Here is an 18,773-nt window from a genome sequence, read left to right as displayed (position 1 = left end):
AAAATATAATTTAAAAAAAAAAAAAAAAAAAAGTAGAAAAAGGAAAAAAGCCTGCAGTTCCCATGTGATGGGATCATAGCACTGCTGTGATTATAGGGCAGTTGTTGTCAGATCTGATTGAGATAATTGCTTGCGTTTTCCGAAGTTCTGTAAGCTTTAAGGATGCTTTCCAGAGGTCCTTCCAAAACCTCCACTGGAATATATTCACGTTGTTTGACCAGAGGGCTTTTAGAATGGCCTAAAATAGCCCGAAGGAGAAGTGGGATTTCTGTGTAATAACGGTTATCCCGGTAGCACTGGGGACTTTTGGAAAGATAAACTGCAATCAGGATCAAAGACGCACATGAATTTGTATCCTTTGTGCGACTGCCTCTTTGTATTAAAGTAGGATACTGTAACCGTGCAGGTGCTGTGCCATGTGCATGACTAGCTGCATATGTTGGTAGCAATTAGAAACACTTATGCTGCAGCAATAAGGAGAGGAGTGTGTTGGACTGGATTTGAGTCATTCAAATCATAACAAAAAGAAGTCTTGTGTTGTTAAAACCTAGCTGCAGACTACAGTTGCTGCAGTAGAAGTATTTGAAAATGCTGAAGTTAAAGGCCTTCTGCTTGGATTACTGGCAGTTTTTATGTCTCCAGCCTCTTCACGGTTTCTATAAAAGGTAAGAAAACATTAACTCTGAAATGCTTTTCAGAACTGGGTGGCTGCACATGATGCCACTAGTGCTTTTACTTGCTATTCTCCTCTATTGCTGAAAGGCAAATATGCAGGGGAAAAGGGAGTGGTAGAGAATTAATGAGAACTTGTGACAAAGATTGTAAAGCTGCTTTTTTATTGCATTAATTATCGGCCACTTTTGTCTCTGTGCATGCAGATGTGAAAGGTGATGATGCTATTTGGTTTTAACATTTACTTTAAGTCACATCATCTCAGCTAAGACTCAATTAGTACTTTTTCTTCTCTGATATTTTATGTTTAGGCACAGTAGCTTGTGTTGTGTGGTGTACAGACTGTAAATAGCACTAGGAGATTAATTGAAATGTCACGGAAATTTATGTAATATGGAGAAGATCCTTTTTTTCCCACAGATATTTAGTAATATAATAGTTCATCTTTCATCTCCCTCCCAGCACAAAGTGCACATCACAGCCATTCAGAGCAACGGGCACTTCACTTAGGCAGGTCTGACATACAGCTTAAATGATTGATGGTGAATGGTGATCATAAAGAATAGGACTGGGTGTCAGATGCATTGAGCTTGCCTATTTAATGGAACAGCAAAATAAGCAATTCCATTTAACTTGTCCCTGAACTTACCCTGATGCTTTTTAATCTAAACTTCTGTTTTCTTGCTCTTGATTTACACTACTAAGCAGAGGGAATTATATGTATTTGAATTTTCTGGGGAAGAAGTGAGGATCACTCATTGTTAACAAAACCCATGCAACTCTTTAAAATAGGATTCTGTTCTTGTTATGTACACTTTCTGGTCCGACTACCTATTGTCAGCCTACAGAAAGTGCTTTGTACTAAATGCTAATTGCAGTTGAATTTTTCATGCGGTGACTGAAGGCTGGAAAAGGGAACAGTTCCAATCTTTTTCAAGGTTTAAGGGGTGCCCCGCACTTTCTGGCATTGAGTAATATAGGACCCTCATCTGTGACCATTGGCTTGTGAAGTTTCAAAAGATACCTTTATTCTCTTCTTGCTTTTCACAGATTTCATTTCTAAGCCAAAAAATTTCCAACCCATTCCTAGCCCACTGTAATGTCTTCCTTGCTGAGAAACCATATAAAATAATAGAAATGTAGCCAGACTGTTTTGACACAAATAAATACAACTAAACTAAAGCTTTATGTCTTGGATTCCTGGTGAAATCCCAGCTTTGTTGCAAATGAATTACTGTAGAGTTATTCTATGTCTCCTAATGGAAACCTCTGCAGTAGCTAAGGACTGTCCATTTATTTCCTTCCAGATAGCTAATTTATTTGTCATCAGAACCTAGATGTACTTGAGCCCTCCTCCTGGTGTGTGTTTGCATGAACAGAAGTAAAAAGAGGACTTAAGCACTTTGCTCCCATCATTCTGAGAAAAAGAAAATTGAAGGAAATTTAATTTAAATTACTTGATTAAAGCACAGTGACAAATAAAAATGAAAAGCAAATGGTCTGGAATAACAAACTTAAATGCAAGGAAGTTCATATTAGAAAGGAAAAAACCCACAAGTTTCTTGACTTACTTCCAATTATTCTTTATTAGTAGTTGTAGATTGTTTAAAATGCTCTTGGAAAAGACCCAACGAGCTATGGGGAAGTTTTGTGTGTGCCTGGGTGTATATATTCCTTATTTTTCTGTACAGAAGGAGATAAACCAGAACTTGAGTAGCATTTCCATTATGTGGCTCATCCTACATGAATGTTCAGTATTAGCATTAGGGTTATTGCCTGCCCTCTGTTATGCCTTGATGGTGTGGGGGAAGATGTGTCTGAGAATGCAGGCAGGAGCAAACTTCAGACATTCCCTCGTGCCACCACTGTTACCTGGTGACCAGCCATGGCTGCAGGTGAAGAGGTGTGGTGACAAGTCGTGGGGGAAGCCATACCAAACCCCGAAGCCTCCCCACGTACAGGCAGTGCTGTGACAGCAGGTGACTCTTCAGAGCAGACGAGGGGGTGCTGTGTGCCCACCTCCCCCTAAGCCATGGGTTCCTGATGCTGTGGGGTGACTCAGAGAGTCACTGCTTGGCCATGAGAGCTCTGCTCATCACTCCTCGTGCACTCACCCTCCCCAGCAGTGCTGAGCAAGCTGTACATGACAAGAAATGTGACTCTATTCTCTTTCCTTTTGTGGACTGTCTGAGCAGGGCATGACTTATTTTCAGTTGGAGTCAGTGCTCAAAACTGTGGTAAATGTTTCTTGTTGCTCCAGAAGCTCTGTGGCTTGCTGCTGTGCGTTCAGAAATCGAGCTGTGTTTTTCAGCTTTTGTTACTCAGGGAAGTCTGGTGGGACCGTGTCTGTTGCCTGACCTGGATAATTCTGTTTTGTGGTATAATTTTGCCTTGTACTGGGAGCCACTTGCATGGAACTGTGCATCTATATTGAAATCCATGGACTAGACATGGTGTCTAGCAACTGTCTCGCATAGCAGTGGTTGCTGCTGGTGCTGGCTGTGAGACCGTGCACACACAGCGCCTGCGCCCTGAGCGTACGGAGAGGAGTGGCAGAATAGGGCTGGCACACTATGTTGCTGTTTGTGAAGTGTGCTTCTTCCTCAAACCCTTGAGAAGAAGGTTAACTGAGAGGCTGGGGCCAGCTGTGGTGGTGGCCTGTCCCTGCTGCCCAGGGCTGTGGGGCTGGGAGCAGGACTGGGGGATGGGGCAGATGAGCCAGTCCCCCTCCCTGCCTGTAGCTGTAATGCCAGCTGGGGCTCTGCAAGAAAACAGGGATTCTGGATGATGGGACAAAGGAAAACTAGGACAATTCTTGCCTTCTGAGATGTTAGTTTTCTAATGTATTCAGGTATACAAGGTAAAAATCCAGTTCCAAAGCTCTTTATAGCAAGCTGTGCATGAGACATTCCTAAAGAGAAGCCCAGCTAAGGGCAGACACCCAACCTGGAGTAGAGGGCTGCTGTACAGTTTGCAGTCTTGTGAGAACTGATTCACAGATAAATTTCCTCAACACAGCAAGGGAAAGAGGGAAATAGGCCAAAATAAGCCAACTGCACTTTCAGTCTGTTTCTTAAATTTGGCAGTGGCTTCGGTAGCCAGGACTTTGCCCATCACATGTATATTCACAAAACAAAGTTACTGCAAGGTAGTGCTGCTGATGCCTCCAATATTGTGTGTATAAACAAACAGCCTGCTTTTATCCAAGTTGCAGCAGATTGTATACAGCAAACTGGGGGGACTGGAGTAGAAACCTGGTCCAAAAATGTTTGGTAATTCACTAATTTATGAAAATCAAATTTCAGCTCTCTATTGCCATTAACACCGAGTGGTCAGTATTATATAACCCCTCATTTAAGTGCTGTTTTTTCATATCCTTTGAATACAAATACTAAAAGTGTGGAGATATATTTCTATAACAGATTATGGTGTAAAACAAATAAGTCACTGTAGGGTTTCTGTGGGATTTTGAGGATGAATGTGTCATGCATTACTCAATGGATTATTATAAAATCATGTGACTTCAGGTTTAGCATGTGAAAGTGAAGATTTTCTTTAGCCAGTGGGTGCATCGTGCTGTGCTCCTGCCAGCTGGTGTGTAATAGCCCAAGCGAGAAATTGTTACCATTAGCATTGCATTAAAGATAAAGCATGAGGTGAGAAAATTTGTGACTAGCAGTGAAGGCGACTATAATCTGTAGTTATGGGGGGGATTTTTCTTCCCAGAATGTCTTCTCTCTTCTTGCTAAAATAAAGTATTTTAAAAAACATAACATGCCAGGTTGGTAGAAGCTACTTTACTGGAATCCAGTTGCTTGACAAACAAAACAGTTTTTAAAATATATCATCTTTTCATTTTTCCTTCATCAATTTGGCCCCTCTGACCTCTCTACAGGAGGCATGAGTCCCTTACAGAACAGTTAGGATCATTTCTAAAAAGCATCTGATTCCAGCCACCCTGATAGAATAAGATAGGGGAGAGATGACTGGTTTTTTGAAGCAGGGATTAGTTGAAATTGTTTCTGCTAGTCTTCAGTTGGGACTAGCAGTTCCAACATTATGAGTCAGGATAGACTGAATCATGTGCTTAAGCCCATTTCTGGGCAAGAATAGGTCTATATTTTGCTATATGATTCAGTCCCATTAGGATGTTTCAGTGATGTTTATAAATTACAATGCTTTCATGAATTTGCTTGGTAGGAGCAGCTTATTGCTGCTACACTAGAATATCACAGAGTAACTGAGTGTCAGAAGCTACTTAAAGCCACTCTAATATTGCACTCCGCAGGGCACCTGCAGCTCTGTGCTCATCCTCTTTCCCACTCTGTTATCCAAGACAAATTTGTAGCATTTGAAGCCATTAAAGGAATTGCCAGCCTTAATTTAGATGCAGTTTCAAAGACAGCACATGTGCTTTAAATGATCTATGTCAGGATTGTCCTCTAGGTTAACTCTTTGTTAAAAAGAATGTGCTTTGATAGTCTTTGTGCCTCATTTCTGGTGTTAACAGCATGGACTCTGCTTCTCGGATGTGAGGTTGGTTCAGATGTGCCAGATAACGTGCTTACTAACAGGCACAGAGCAGTACTGCTGTTTCCTTTAAGTAAAATGCAGCATAAAAAAAGGTGCGAAAAACTCAGTAGTCATGTGTTACTGTGTAGTTAAAGAGAATGCTATTGTTAAATTCATTATTTAAAAACAGGTTTAATAAAGGAAAAAAAAGTGATAGGTAGTGTGTTATGTACAATGCTCTAATCTTATATTCCTTGAAAACAATAGCTGTACACTAGTTACAAATCTCAGAAACAGTGATCAGGGGAAAAAATGCGTAGGTTCTAGTTCATGAGAGCAAGGAATGTCTTTTGCACACTTATAGACAGTGATGTCAGTTGATTTGCTTTTCTTCTTGCTGCCATTTAAATTATGAGCTCGTTTGCAATATCTTGAACAAAACAATAGCAAAGTGGGTGGGAAAAATTACTGACGCTTTGTCTTGAACTTGCGTTTAAGAGTTCACCATATATGTTGTTAGAAACAAGTAGTTTGCTTTCACTTGACAGTGACTTCATCCAGAGCAGGGCTGAGTCATATGCCTATAGTACAGCTCTCTCTCCAGAGGTTCATGTTGGCAACCTTTATGCAATTTCAGAGCAGCTGAGAGCATAATATTCTATCCTGCTCATCCCCCAAAACCCACTATCCTTTTGAAGTACAGCCTGCAAATAGTGCAGATTGCAGTATTCCCACATTCAGCATAAAAATGATTAAAAGGAAACCCTCAAATAAATGTACAAAATAGCAGAATGCCTTAGAAGTAATCAGAGGTCTTGTCTACACTCAGGGAAGTAAAGTGATTTCAAGCTGAGAAATTTAAAATACCTGTTAATCTCATTGAAGCATTCATTGTAATGTAATTATTGGTACTTTGTATCTAAGACAGTCTTCCCGCAAGTGTTCAGAATGCATTGTTCCTATGCCTTAAATTCATACTTCTGGTTCTCTTAACTTTCCTGGCTGCTCTTCCTTCCTACCTGGAGGACATACATCTTACAGGACCCCTTAACTTTCCTTTCTCGCTTTCACTGAGGTGTTCTGTGGGACTTAGGCATTGTTGAGCAAAACTCCTGCACAAATATATAGGGCTGTGTGATCTCTTCCCCTTTATCACTGCTGTAACTGATAAACTGGCTTGCAACTGGAGGCAGTTCTTTGTGTATATGCCTTACCTTTTTCTGCCTCTCTGCAGTTTACAGTATGTCAATCTCTAGCCTTTCTGAAACCTTCTTTTTCTTCACCTCCTTCTCTCTCACCTAGGAACCATCTGTGAGTCCTCAGGTTCTCCCTTCTTCACACTCATACAGATTTTAACCTTCCACAAACAGACCTTCAAAGATTCATGTTGAGGTTTTGAAGAACTGTGATATCTGTGCCAGGGCTCTCTCAGACATGTAGCTGGTGATGCCTGCCCTTTAGCTGTGCCCCTAGAGAGCACGTTGTTTGCCAGGCTTTTCTTTTCGTATCTGGTCTCTACTGTATTTAGATGCAACTGATGGGCAGACCCTAGAGCCGTCACATTTTAATTGTGCATTTGGCTCTGTGCCCCGCAGAGGGGGATTGGAAGCTGTCTGAGGTTCCTTTGATAGTCTTCCAAGATGAAGTCACAGGAAAGGGAGTCTGGGAGCTCGGTGGAGGCCTGGAGACATATGAGGAGTCTGTCAGAAGCTGCAGCTGGAAGGGTGCTGGAGGGGCCTCTTCGAAGCAACACAAACTTGCCAGCTTGTTGGGGATAAGAGGGGGATGTCCTTTAGCAAATGCCAAAGTCATACTGACTTTATTCTGCAGAAGGACTGGTATGCGGATGTCACTGCCGTAAACTCCCAGGAAACACTGTGTTTTGCATACTCTTAGGAGTGTTTGTGAAAAATCAGAAAAGGAAGTTTAAAGGGGAAGGGAAGGAAAGAAAGTATAGTGAAGGCTAAGGAAAAAATACGCTGTGAAAATATTTTATTTAAACCTCTTCTCCTATCTTCTAAAAATGTAAACTTGTTACAAGTTGAAGGTTTAAAGATACCCTAAATTGTCTAAAGAGCCAGAATTCTTTTAAATCCACAAATTTAAAACCCATCTATTTGTAAGACTCCTTTCAATCCTTAATTGGTAATAGCCATTGTATAAGGGGAATGCTACCTAAGTTAAAAATAGGTCTGGAATTGTCCTGACAACCAAAACCATGCTAGCTCTCACACTCACACTTTTCTTTTGTCAAAATGACCTGTAAATATATAAGTGATTACTACATAATAATAGAAATGCTGTTAGATTCTGTTTCATGATCAATTTGTCCTGGTAGGAACTTCAGGAAAATAAGCAAATTGCCACCGTCACTCTTGAAGGCTGCAGTACACTCGTTTCCCTCTTCACAGGAATGTTATACTAACCTAATTTAGGATGAGCCTATGCACAGTTAAAGTCATAAGATTATCTTAGCTGCAAACATGTCATGTGTAAAGTGATGCATGCATCCGGAGCACAGGACTTTATCAAACAGCATATCAGATAAGGTGTCCTGGGTGCTCAGTTTCTCTGAGCCACTTCATAGTAACTTCCATGACGGGGCCTTGACACACTCAGCTCCTGTCCCTGGCTCTACCAGCAGAGCACTCTGCTTATCGTGCAGGCTTTTATGCAAAATATGAATGAATCTCAGGAGAGGGGAGAATAATAGAATGTGAGACTCCAAATTAAGCATTGCCTTTCTATTAATATAATTTAAATGTAATGTGCCACCTACAACTTGTAAAGCAATCTTAGCTCTAGCATTTTTAAATACTTAGAATGATTTATGTTCCCTGTAATATAGTTGCCTGCAGCAACTTTGTTTCCTGTGTGAAATACAGAAAACAGATTAAAATCCTCTAGTTATTTTCTATCTATTACCTCCCTACCCTCCCCCCATTTTATTTTTTTTTTTTAAGAATCCTTAAGTACTCTCCATCACATAGCGGGCTAGTTGCTCTGGGTTCTCTTAACAATCAATAGCATTGGAAGAACCCTATTATTGTTGTCACTAAAACGTGTGCTATGTGTCCAAGTTGAGGGCTCTGACAAACAACTGCTGGTGAATTTTGTTCCAGTATTTTTAAGATGTTGATTCTTCCAGTTGCTTTGTCTCCCCTGTAACAGCTCGCTATATATGTGTACAAGCCAGCAAAACAAAAAATGTGTGTCCCAGGTCGTCTTGGTGCAAACTCACCTGCATCAGCAGTTTCAACCAGTGCTCCAGCCTGCAGATCCGGAGCAGCTGAGCAGCAGCCAGTCCTTTATGGTGACTTTGCAATAGGCAGCGATAATCCCTGGGCACGGCAGAGGTAGCTCAGAATGGATGCTTCTTCAGTTGCCTCAACTACTTGCTCAGTTTTCATAAGCCAGTTGAGAGTGACAGTTATCCCAGCATCATCTTTGAATTGGTGACTGTGCTCTTTTCTTCCTAGAAATGATGCAAAATGTTTTACAAAGTTCAGAATTGCTTTCCCTGTTTTACAGACAGTGAAATTCAGCTCCAAGAGACCTGGTCTGTCCACTCAGTGTAGAAGTGTGAAAGTAAACTGGGAGAAAACCTAAGAACAATGTGACATTCTGATGCAGGGGACAATATTTCATGATTGTGCATGTTAATACATCCACCAAAAATAAGAGTCACTCAGTGTCCTAGGGAGATGTAATGAGGCTGGGTTGGAAAAGCCAATGTACTGAAGTAGGAAGAAATTCTGAAAGAGGGCAGAACTTCTCCTTGAAGCTTCCTGCTGCAAGTTGGCAGGATAAAGACAGCTTGTATGTGAACCATTAGCAGGACAGTGTTGTGGGTCCAGACACGGCAATGCTGACATGGCTACTGAGAATGAGAGTTGTGCTGTAGATGTTTGCAGGCAGGGCGTATCCCATAAAGATTTTCAGGGAATGTAATGCAAGAAGAAAGAGATCGGCAAACTAAGTATATCTCTTTGGGGTGTTATTCCTCACACAGAGCGTGGTCCCATACACAGTGTGACTGGGTGGATGCAGTGATGTCCTGTGAATGGAATCTGTTGTTTTATTTCAAGGGGAAGAGATAACTGAAGTTTTCATTGCCACACCCAAAGAGGAATAATAAACCAGCCAGGCAGCAACTGTCTCCAAAGAGGCGTTGTTACCAACCCACAGTCTGTGTTGGCTGGGTTTTCTTGGCCAAACATGTGAGTGTGGGAGAAGATTGTCACTGGAATCATTACAATAGATTATGATTGATGTACAAAATGGAAAATCCATGTCAAAGACAGACATGATGCCAAAAGGCCCCTGCAGTGCTGGGGCTCATCTTGACTTGTCATACAGTGAAAGCAAACAAGGCTTCAAAAAAGTGAAATCATTTGATATGCTAATCTGTGCCTTGTTTCAGGCATGGTAATGTTACTGTGAACAAAGGAGAAGAAAGTAAACAGCTAAGACAAAAGGGACTTTACTGTCCTATTGCTGCTGGAAAAATTCCTCTATTCCTGAATAAGATTTTTATTAATAGTAAGAAATAGTTATCAGTCAGTTTCCACTTTGATATCCTTTCTGTTACCTCTTTGGCAATCATATTATGAAGGAGCAGTTTTTAGAAAAGGCAGCTCATCGTGAGAGACAGAATTAGCCATAGGTTTTGATTAATCACCAGTTCTTCACATCTGTGTATGTACAGAAATCATCAGCTATTAGCTGAGCTATTAGCTTATGCTATTAGCTTGGTCAAATCTAGCATTGTTCTCCCTGGCGTCCTGAAGCTTTACAGGATGCTGTTAGCTTTAAGCACGCCTCTTAAATATCATTTTAAGGAGCATTTCACAGCAATCTGTTCTTCATATTTACACCAGAATAAACAGCATTTATTGACATCCAAGATTTAATCATAGAACTGAAATACTAGTCATATTAACTGTCATGTAATTTGCATAGTATTCAGCATTTTCTGGATGTATATTATTTTGTCTTTTCAAGTTGTCTGTCAGTTCTATATTACAAATTTTGGCATGACATTCCCTGTAGAATTAATGGTGCCTTTGTGGAGGGCTACCTTGATTTGTCCAGGTCTCTTTGGGAATTAGTGGACAAACTCAGTTTATCAGGACAGGAGCTGAAATACTCTCTATACTATTTCATAAATAGTCTCCTTTCCATGGGAAATGCTGCAGCAATGATTTTAAAAAACAAAGTAAAATAAAAACCCCTACACAAGCCACCTCACAGCATCTCACTTCTCCTGTGATTCTGTCACATGTTATCTTAATCCATTTGGTCACTGGTTGTGCACAAATTTTAAAAACATGGATGAAGAAGATAGTTAAAATACTGTTCGCTTGTAGATCTCATCCACCTTTATCTTTAGACAGGTGAAAATACTATTCCTGAAGATGCTGGTAATATCCAAATATTGCAACTGAGGATGAATCAATGAATTTATCATCTAAATACATCAATTACACCAAAGCCTCAAATATAAGCTCAAAGAGATGTAGTTGACACAACTGAGCATGCTGTTTGATACCTTTATACTACACAGAAAATAAACTACTAGTGTTATACTGTGTGTATATATAATGGGTTTATTTATGCTGAATGAAATATTTCAAGTGTACACCATACAAAAATCAGAAAATCTATCTTGTAGGCACTTCATCTCTCAAATGTACAAGTTATGGTAATGGACAGAGTTCTGCTGGGCTGCCTGAACCTACGTAGCTTTTTCAATCATTGAAATTTATTTCAATTGTTATGTTAAGAATAGATGTATAAGTTTTCTAATTTAATTTTTCTTCATTAAGCCTACTGATTTAAAATGTACAATATGCTGTGGAACTTGTTCTGACTTTTGGGTTTTTTTTTTTAGCCGTCAATAGGTTGCACCAGGAACAGTTGTCAGAACCCCCCCCAAACAGAGTAGGTTTCAGAATAGTAGTAACGGTAATGAGATCCTAGATAAAATGGTCTTATACAAAATGGAGTTGTGCAACAGAAAACAGACATTTAATCATAAAAGCGTACTATGCTTTTATGAAGAAGTAGCATGAACTTAGTTTCTTGCTTAATTAGGTTTTATAATATAAACATGTATCTAATGTCTTTGATCCAGAAGAGCCTCTGATAATCGTGCGGTTGACCTCTTTGTAGAGAAGAGAGTGTGGTCTAGTGGGGCTGAGTGAAGGCTTCAGAAGTTTTAATCTGTCATAGCAACAACACTAACTTTCAGGGTGGTCTTGGAGAAACCAGGGTAGAATTTAAAAGGGCTTGTCCTTCAGTTATAAAGATTAACAATAATTACAACAATACTACTTTTCTCTAAGGTTGATTCCATGTGAATGTGTGTTGAGGCTTAAATTCAATTTGAAATTTTGGCAATAAATGCTGTGTGTTTAAACTTATTCAGCACAGTAAGAGAATTCCATATATCACAATGATTAAATTGGCATTTGGGTTTGTTTGTGTGTGTGTGTGTGTTGGGGGTTTTTTGTTTTTATCAGATCTTACCATTTTACTTTTGATATAATTTATAGCCTAAGTGTCATGCTGATATTCACTATTGAAGGAACTTCGTAAGTGTTCAAATACAGCTTTGGAAAATGACTCATTACTTCTATTGGCACTAAAAAGTTTATTACAGTACACAAGAAATTTTGCAAACAGTTGAGAGTTTATTCAGCCTAAACCACTTGATTTAGTGTGTAAGCATTTGCAGTTCTCGTAAGTGATTTTCTAGGGCAGTGTTACTGGACTCTTTTTTCTGAAGTGAAATAAATTAGAATAACTTTCTGCAGGTGCTGCACAGGTAGGTTTTTCTTACTTGACAGCTTGGAGCAATATTATATGTAGCTTTCTGAACAGCCTCTAATACTCTCTTCTGGCTTGCAAATAATGTAAACAACGAGTCTTGTAAATCATGAAAAAAGAAGTAACCCGAGACTTCAAATGAGAAAGCTGGCTTCTCTCTGAGTTCATCTGAGTGGAGGTCGGAGGAATCACTTGGAAATCGTGAATCAGTGCTTGGCTGCTGCATGAACCTTGGACTAACTTTGTCGTGTGCTGCTAAACTTACTTATTCCTTGAGTTACTTGGAATCTTTTTCACTTTGCAAACACTTCAGAGAAGGTCATGAAGAGAGATGGCAGTGCAATGTGGAATCTGATGTGGAAATACTGCATTTCTGTCAGGACAATCAGGTACAGTAAGAAAATATAAAACTTTTATTTTGTGGTAAGTTTGAAAAATGCATGTGTTAAAGATCGTCTGTCCTAGTACTTCTATTCTTTCACCTTGCGTAGTTAACATAAGTAGTCTGAGATGATTATTAGGCTGGATTCTTATGTGTCCTTATACTAAAGCCATGAAAAGAAGAATACAGGGTTGTTGCAAAAAATCTTCAAGGAGTTTTCATGATTTCAGTTTCTTGGAAATATCTCTGTTTCCTTTACAAGAAGGCAAAAGATGGAATATGAAAGAAACATTATTTTCATTATTTCACTTGCCTATCATAATCTCCTATTTCTTGTATCTCCCCAATTGAAAGATGCAGCATGTGTTCTTAGCATACCACCAGCATCATTTGCTTCAGACAAAGAGGAAGGGGGGAGAAAAGAAGGTGGCTTTTATGGCAGAATAAAACTCTGAAATTCCAAATGTCTTGAAGCTAGTGTAGCACTACAGTCTTACCTGTGTGTTACGTGAAAACACAGTCCACTTAAATAAGATGACAGGCTGTGGCTGCTGTGCATCGCTGGGCACATTCTTTGAGTGGTTTGTGTTTGACATGCTGTGTGCTCCCTGCCAAGAGCAGTTGCTGTGGATTCCGGTAGAGTTTATTCCAGGAATGGAGCTATTAAGCGAGACTCTCGGTGATTGTGCGTTCTCACAGCAATCTTATATATTTAAAAAAGCTAGCCATTTTCACACTACAGTTTCTTCATGTTACACGGTTATATGATTTGAATGGTATGTTTTGTCATGCAAGTTTCCCTTGAGAAATCACATAATCTAAGTAATTACTGGATTTCACACTGCATAATTATTATGTGCTGAGGAAATAGTTTAGAGAGCCTGAATTCCTGCATGAACTTTCATTACAACCAGAATGAGACTGTGGAGAGCTTTTTATCACCAGGATACCAAAATAAAGCTAAAAAGTCTCTTAGTTCCCAACAGACAGTGAGTCAATATAACAGAAACTGGAAATAATCCCTGAGAGGGGATTCGATTAAGATAAAAATTGTTTTACTTATGATCTGTGTTTAGAACCACAAGCAGAGGGGAAGCCTGAAACAAAGTGGATCAGTGCTTAAATCCAGAGAAAAGTCTTCACAACACAGATGTTCATCTTGACCTCAGTACTGCTGGAAATGTCTGAGAAAAGTCCTAAATTATAAAGGTGTATGTTCCTACTAAGGCTAAGCTTCAGAGGTTCCTTGGAGCAATTGGGTGTGGCTATTTTTCTGAAGTTTAACCTGCAAGTTGTGCTCACCCTTAAACAGCCGTTTCTTTCTTTTATCAGTGACCTTATTACTGTTCAGAATATGTAGGTTGAATATTAGCTTAATTGCTTACAGCTGGGCTTATTTATAGAGCAGCTTGCTGGCTCCCCCAGCTAGCATAATGCGAAGTAACATTTCTCTTTCTTACAGTGCTGTAAGTTATTTTCAATTAATGTGTTTGGCTGTTTTAACAAATCCTGTTTTCTTTGGTTGCAACACCAATGAGCTTGAGAGCAGAAAAAAATTTTTTTTCCTGTGTGGATAAAGATCTCTACCACATTAATTTGCCTTTCCCGATATCCTTCAGAAATCCTGAAACTCTCACTTCACTTTTGGAAGCTTCAGTAACCATTCTGGTTCATGTTCTTATCCATCAAATATGAGGCTATACCAGTCTTTCTCCCTCTCTGCCTCCTCCCTTTTCTAGAAGACTGTGCAGCCCCTTGCAGCCCCTGCTGGAGATTTCAGTCAGCCTCAACGTGGTTTATACCAGTAGAATGAGTGTGTTTTTTCCCTCTGCGTGTAAGCTGCCCTGGTAAAAGCATTTCCCCAGGCCCCTGGTGCTGCGGCACCGAAGAGCAGTGTATTGCACTGACTACACTGAGCCACTTGTACAGCAGCTCCTTACGTATGCACGAGGTCTGAATGAGGGGTTTTATGCCTCACTGAGAAAACAGTCCCACTCCAAAGGGAAAATTATTATTAACTGGGTTTTAGGGTTGGTCTTGTTTCCATTGGACTCCAGCAGCTTTAAAACCAAAATTGACAGAGTCTTTGTTTTAGTTTTAATTAGACTGTATGGTTTGGGTGCAGAGAGATCCTCTACATCCATGCGTATGTAAGGTTACATGACTAGACCTTAAAATCATATGGTCATGCCTGTTAGCAAGGTGAAATACATGTGTAGCACTAGACAAAAATGCAGTGGTTTACTTTTTGCATGGGGAGCTTTAGGTAATGTTGGAATAAGCTTAGGAGAGGGCAGGATGGTGTAGTGTGGTGTCATAGTTTAACCCTGACTGGCAACAAAGCTCCACCCAGCCGCTCACACACTCCCCCTGCATCAGGATGGGGGAGAGAATCAAAAAAGTAAAAGTGAGAAAAATTGTGGGTTGAGATACAGTTTAATAGGTAAAGCAAAAGCCACACAGGCAAGCAAAGCAAAATAAGGAATTCATTCCCCATTCATCAGCAGGCAGATGCTCAGCCATCTCCAGAAAGCATCACCCATAACAGTGACTTGGGAAGAAAACCGCCTTCACTCCAGATGTTCTTCCCCTTCCTCATTCTTCCCCCAGTCGTATATGCTGAGCATGACGCCATATGGGATGGGATATCCCTCGGGTCAGCTGGGGCCAGCTGTCCTGGCTGTGTCCCCTCCCAACGTCTTGTGCACCCCCAGCCTGCTCGCTGGTGGGGTGAGGAGCAGGAAAGGCCTTGGCTCTGTGTGAGCAGGGCTCAGCAGTCACTAAACCATCCCTGTGTTACCAACACTGTTTTCAGCACAAATCCAAAACATTGCCCCATACCAGCTACTATGAGGAAAATTAACTCTATCCCAGCCAAAACCACTGCATGTGGAAATATACTGCACTGTCTAAATTATGTCTTTTTTTTCTTCTGTGGGATGTTGGCCTACTCCTATAGCAAAATTGCAGAAATTATAAAGGTAAAGAGATTACCAAAGCTGAGCTTGTGGCACTTAATGTGAAACTTCTGTCCTTTCAGAGAGCTGTTCTCTGAGCCTGTGTGAAGCCTACGATATTACCAAGTTATCTCCCGAGGTGCACTAGGAGAGGCAGGGTCTGGCTGCACCCCCAAAACATAGAACAAGCAGTGGGGTGATCCCCAAGCCCCAGGATGGTGCCCACCTGGGGCTGGTGTTCCCAGGTATCCAGGGGGAGAGTTGTCATTCCTGTCGGATTGGCACTGTGTTTCCACCTTGTGGGATCCAGGATCATTATCCTCTTCCCTTGGCCAAGCCAGTCTCCCCCAGGGCCAGTAGTGACTCATGCCACGCTGCAGTATTTTTGACTCTCCTTGGCAACAGTAGTCACTACCTGCAGAAGAGGTGTTAAGTATTCCTGCCCAGAGCACTGCAAGTTGTCTCTGCTATTTCTGAAAAGGGGAATAATGGTGTTTGTCAGCGGCACTATTCCAGAGTGAGGGGCAGAGCAGTGTTGCTGGCTGTGCTGTCACAGCAGCGCCTTTGCTTCAGTCACTTGCCCTTCACATCGACCCCATTGCTGTCCCAGTATGTGTGCGGAGGGCAAACGGTGCACTTCCCACCTCTCTGAAGTTCACTGCGAGGGAATATCGCACTAAGTAGCAGTGCTTTCCTCTGCTGGTGAATCTCCACTTACGATGGTATTTGCAGGTGGAAAACTCTCCCAAAATCAGAGGGCTGGCAAAGAATGAAAGCTGAACTGCTGTTAAAGCATCAGTAGTCATTTAATTCTGTTAAAGTTACATTTTAGTAACCCACCATAGGTGGGAGATAGGCAAATACATAATTAGGAAATTGTTTGTCAACACAAATCAGATTAGCCATTGTACTTACAGGGTCATGGCAGTATTAAACAGAGGAACATGTGTTATATGAAGATGGGGAGCAGATAGCTGCATGAAGAATTACTTGTTCCTTCGGTAACATGCTACATGCCAGCCAGTCTGTAAGGATGGAGTTAGTGGTTAGAAGAGCAGACTGCAGCCTTCTGAATCAGCAGATCCACAGCCCACAGAGAATAAATTAGAGGGTTTATAGTAATGTAACGCATAGTTTTCGGCTTGCATCTTAAAGTTCCATTTGCAAGTAATGGAGGAAAACAGTCAATAGTTAGTTCTTAGTCTCAACACATCTGGAAAAAAGTAAGAATTAGTCCTCAGTATGAGTTGTCATGGAGTTTCTTCACTTATTTTCCTTCTGCTACAAACATTTTCCATCTTGGTTTAGTCATACTTTATTTTTAGTTGTCTGCTTTGGTTTTTTTTTTCTGAAGACTGATAGAACAGTGCTGTGTTTTCATCAAGTAAAAATAACATTTGGACAAGTGAAAGAGTCTTAGTTGGGCTTTAATTGCATTTTGGGCAGCACGAGCTTCTATAGCTTTGTGGGGAGGGACGGTCGTGGAAGTTTGGAGTACACAAAGGCAGTTTGGTGTAACTTGTGTAGAGGGTTATTCATAAATGTTCTGAGCATCCACATTGCATCATGAAAGCTCCAACAACTCTAAATAATAATGCATTGAACAGGAGCTAATGTAAAAGAATAATACAATGAATGTGTTAGTTCACGTTCATGTTCAGTGATGGTATTGCCCCAGACATTATTGCAGCTCCTGTTTCCAGCCTGTCCATGCACAGCGCCAGCATGGGAAAGACAGTGCAAGGAAACAAGGTGGGTTTCCATCCAGGTGGTTGCAGTGGTAGGGTTTGCCACATGGCCCCACAAAAAAAAGCTTGTGTTCGCATAGGGCAAGTGAGTATAATGATGGGAGAGCAAGGGGACACAGTGCTCACACAGCTGAAGTGTGACTTTACCTTATGGGAGATAGTATGGGCTGAAGGGACAGGACTAAGAGCCATTGGCAAGTATCAGCAGCGTTTTCTTCTTAACGGCTATTTAACTTGCACATGTAACCAACAATAATGGGGTATATGATCAGATATTTAATTTATGCATTTCAGTTTTCATGTGAAATGGAAATTCAAATACCCACCTCAGATATTCCTCCTGACATCTGCAGGGTTAATGTTTGTGAAACTTATCTCAGAAAAGGAGAATATATATTCTGTATTGTTACAGTAGTGAGCAACAGAGTTGGCCCCTTTCCTTAAGATCAGACGTTAACAAAGTGATTTTCCTATAGCTATTTTATGGCTAACAAGAATTACTAAAAATTCACTTCTAAGATTTAAAAAACAATAAAAATCTTCCATGTTGACTCTTGTATCTCCAGAATGTGTTTTATTTTTGTATTCAGTTTATGTGTGGGTTTCTTTGTCATCTGCAAAATGCTGCACTTGAGAAGCTACAAGACAAAACTGAATGCAAGTCATCATTAGTAGTCTGGATGCTTTAATCTTCATATAGAGTATGGCTTTCTATAGCCATTAGTCTTGTATTTTAATATAGTACAACTGTAATTATTCTGGTGCAAACCTTCCTTTGGGTTAAAAGATCTCTTCAGCATGACGGTGCCAATAGCCACACAGCACTTAATGAATTTTTAATAAGCTCTTGATGCCAGTATAACAAATCATTGTGAGGTTAGGATGAAGTTGGTATCTTTAGAATTCTGTATTAAGAGTGTGTGAATGTGTCCTGTGCATTTTGCATACTAAAATACATTGCTTGGGTAAAGTGTACCGTGTTTCTCCTATTGTCTGGCCTATGTATAGGAATCTAGAAAAGAAATCCTTATGGCATTAATTCCTCTGAGCTTAGTTGCTCTACCTAAAGCAGACTTGTTCAAGGGGTGATTTAAACATTGCTTTGAATTGCTTAGCACTGATATTTTTTAAACTGTCTTTAAATGTTGCTTCTGTTCAACTAGGGCGTATCTGTGTTTACACGGCTGGATTATTTCAATCTGATTATTCATGTAAATTAGTGGTTTGTGATTTAAGTTCAGGAAGGACACAGTGAACTTAAACAGGTTATGGGTTACAGATCTGTTAGAGCAGAGGACCAGAACCTCATCCATCAGCTCCTTTTGCCTTTTTTTTTTTTTCTTTGCTATGAGCACTCGTTAAAATGCTCCTAGTTAATATTTTCATGTGCCTCTTTTTGTCTTGTACTATGCTCTTTTTGTCTTTGTGCACCACTTGCTGTATTATTGCTAAAAGCTAAAAATGTACAGGTAAGGGCTGTTAGAGACAGTAGCGATTTCAGTTTAATCCTTGCTTAAGTTTTAGTGTAAAAAGTACCACAGAGGTTGCAACATTTGCACATAATTAAGCCTTTCTTCACATAGAAAATGCAGGGGTGAGGGTCAGCTGCCTTGAAAGTGTACAGAAACTGTCAGTCCAGGAGCAGTGCTGCTTGTTTGTGTGTTTTCCTGT

The 18,773-nt window shown here is 40.4% G+C and overlaps 1 protein-coding gene across 9 annotated transcripts in view; it reads left to right on the top strand.

Annotated features, from left to right (window-relative positions):
• The window catches only part of IQSEC1 (IQ motif and Sec7 domain 1), a 273,968-nt gene that overhangs the window by 124,867 nt on the left and 130,328 nt on the right, over nucleotides 1-18,773 (top strand). The window contains exon 1 of one of the 9 annotated variants that reach the window (XM_026857671.1): nucleotides 642-665. The exons of the other annotated variants lie outside the window; for them this stretch is intronic. The gene's annotated coding sequence lies outside the window, so the exon portion shown is untranslated. Of the gene's footprint in view, nucleotides 1-641; nucleotides 666-18,773 lie in introns of those variants that run through there. 9 annotated transcript variants of the gene reach the window in all.

Source organism: Athene cunicularia (assembly GCF_003259725.1).
Source record: "Athene cunicularia isolate RWA chromosome 12 unlocalized genomic scaffold, athCun1 chr12_part1, whole genome shotgun sequence".
Taxonomy (NCBI): domain Eukaryota; kingdom Metazoa; phylum Chordata; class Aves; order Strigiformes; family Strigidae; genus Athene; species Athene cunicularia.
Note: the sequence above shows the minus strand (reverse complement) of the source record. Positions and strands in the feature narration are given on the sequence as shown.